The following is a 3,192-nucleotide window of genomic DNA, read 5'->3' on the forward strand; positions in this document are numbered from 1 at the left end:
ATCCCTCTAAATCTTCAAATTTGGCAAAAGATTCTACCTCTTTAAAGGAAAAATCAGGGGAGAAAACTGAGACAAAAGCTTTGAAATCTCCCAAACCTTCCAAACAAGAACAGAATAAAAATGTATCAAGGAGTGTTCACAAACAAGGAGATAAAGCCACTGTTTCTAGATCTTCCAAAATGCCACCTACAGAAAATGTAGTAAATGGTAAAACATCAATAGAGAGAAGTAGTCCTAAATCTCTTTCAGTAGGATCTAGGCAGGAAAGTGTTGAAAGAGAAGAGGTGGCTTCATCATCCTCATTGCTAGAAAATTCTACTCCAAAAAATTCTGAGAGACCGCCAACTCCTGATGTATTCAAAGAGTTAGATAAAGATAATGATGATAGTGATGATGATGATGGAGATCCTCGGGATGAAGATGTTGAGTCTACTCTATCCAGTATTTCCCAAACTTCACAAGGGCAAGATTTGTCAGAAGATCCTGAAACAGGGGAGGTAGTGGAACCCCCAGTTACTAAAAGATCCCTTAAAGGTATTACTTTTATTTTTGAATTTTTATCCGTTTGCAAGGTTACTGTAGTTTGATGGTTTGCAATGGTAAAATTAATGTAGTGTGTAAATTGATGGAAAACTAAAGATTGTTTAATTCTTTCAGATCGGGATGAATTGGCCGCTATGAACATCTCACTTATAGAGCAACGCAAGATTCTTGATGCAATTTTACTGAATCAAGGTGTAATAATGAGAAAGTTGGACCCAACATTGGCTTCCCTTATTAGGCCAGAAAATTTGCCCGTAAATGTGCCCCTAGAATGTAAAAAAGATTTTAAAAAATTCAACAAATTTCTGGAGGAGCCCTCTCACTTTGCTGCTTATGTAAGTTAATTTATCTGCTTTTCAACTCCAACTATATGACTGTTTTTGTTGTTTCTTAACATTTTATAATCTATTGTCAGCGTGACCACCTGTGGCTGGCTTCTGCAGGAGCAAAAGATGAAAAGACAGCAGCTGGGAAAATGCTTCCTAAAATCCTGAGGAAAAGCTTTGCTGCTACTATTAGTTGGAAGGGCAGTAAGGGCAAAAAAATTGCCTTCGAAGGTACAAAGATATGCCAGATCATACTCGGTAAGTTCCAACTTTCAAAACATTGGTAGTTTGAGAAATAACGGAGAAAGTAACATGTCTTTAATATAAGTTTTGTTTCCCAGCTGCTGTACATCTTCGCTTTAAAGATTCCCCCCTGAATGATACAGAACAAAAAATTAAAGACTGGCTCCGCACTGCATGAGGCTCTCCAGACAAAGCACCATAACATGACTGGACCACATCATTTATTTGTGTTTATTCCGTCGACAAAATGTTTTTTAATTTTATGTTTCAATGTCTTTCCATATACTCGACTGACAAGTTATCTAAGATAATTTATTTTTGTTATGTTGTTCCTATTGTTGACAGTATTCTTATTTTATTTTTGATATTGCCTTAATTAATGTTAATGTTATAACATATGTTTATTTTGTACTTCCAGAACTTCTTGTATAACTTTTTTGTTGCTGGAAATATACATTTTGCATATTTTGCATTCAGATTTCATTATTTCTGCTCCCTTGATATGACCTAGATAAAACCCATCAAATTGATGTCAAATTGATGCCAACATTATATTTATTATGAAAGATGCCATCTAAAATAGTCAATTCAGGGATCAACATATCAGCTAGGTCATTTTTCAGTCAATGGTCTTGATGATCAAATAAGGGTCAATCTATGGGACACTTTTACATCAAAATTCACAGCAACTTGACTAATTTTTGATTAGTCTAATTGATGTCAATTTTATGTCAACTTGACTTGCCATTTCCCACTGGGGAGAAGGCGGACCAGGGGCGCGCCGTTCTGCACCCGCAGGAGCCGGAGGACAGCCCAGGTTACATTTAGATCGAAAAGTGACCCAAGTCCGCAAAGGACAGTGACGTCCGCCTGCTGTTTGAATTTAACCAAGTCAATAAAGACAGAATCTGTTCCAGAAACCATTGCTTTACACAAGCTATATTTCATTAAGACCACGACGTTCTGCACCATCACCTTGACAGCAAGGTCTTTCGCTCTCCTCGCCGGTTAGAGCGCCTTACGGGTATTGCTGAGAGGCAACCCATACGCACGCCGAGGCGACAGGCTGTTGTACCTAAAGCGAGGGCTAAGAGGGAAGACCAGAATTCAAATATTCGCGCGGAGCGGGCGACAGATGCGATGGCAGACGGAGGCGTTGATCACAGCGATCCACCCCTTCGTCGCGCCTGTCGCTCGGTGACTGGCGGCCGCGACCGCGAGCGCAAGGGAAGCCCTCGGGGTATAAGCACCGCTACCAGTGGCGCCCAAACTATGGTCCACATGATATACGCGCACAGGTACAAATCTATACAAAGTCGGTACATGAGAGGGAGAAAAGAGAGGGAGAGAAAGGGGAGAAAGAGAAAGGAGAGGAGAGAAGAAGAAAGAGGAGGAACGAGAGAAAAGAGGAGAGGAGAAAAGGAAAAGAGGCAGAAACAGGAGAGATTATGACTATAAGTATAGGGTATGGGGGTGCAAGGAGGGGCAGTAGCCACTTGCCACTGGCGGATGTCATCGTTCTCACCGGCAGCGCCGGTGTGTCATCCGCCGATAGGTGCCCTTAGTGTTACATCAGGCGTTCACAAGCAGACGCCCAGCACTCTAAAAAGGGAGAAGCATTATGGCATCTACGTTCGATGTTTCCTTGTAAACATCTCCATTAGATACAAATTTGTCTATACCTAGATGCAAGTCGTACCTATACCACATTATTGCTTTGTAGGAATTTAACAGTGAAGGTATTAATCCGTTATTGTGCCTGAAACATCTACACTTATCTTTTCCTGTTTAGAGTGTGGCTGACATTATGGGAGTGAAAAGGAAACGGCACCGAAAAGGGTAGAAAAAAAGGTAGCCAATCCCTCTCACAACCGCTCCTCTTGTCATGAAATATCAAAAAAAATTCTTGCTCGCTTCGCTCGCGTTTAAACCAAAGTTTAAGACCGAACGGCGTCAACAAGTGTGGCTAACTGAGTGCTCATAGGGGGATGCCCGACCCACCAAGGCAGCAATAATAGAAGTGAACTGGCTGGAACTGGCCAAAAGAGTCTCCTAGTATTGCATAAATCCTCTAAAACCG

Source organism: Frankliniella occidentalis, unplaced genomic scaffold, assembly GCF_000697945.3.
Source record: "Frankliniella occidentalis isolate FOCC.00 unplaced genomic scaffold, Focc_3.1 Scaffold215, whole genome shotgun sequence".
In the NCBI taxonomy this organism is placed as follows: Eukaryota; Metazoa; Arthropoda; class Insecta; order Thysanoptera; family Thripidae; genus Frankliniella; species Frankliniella occidentalis.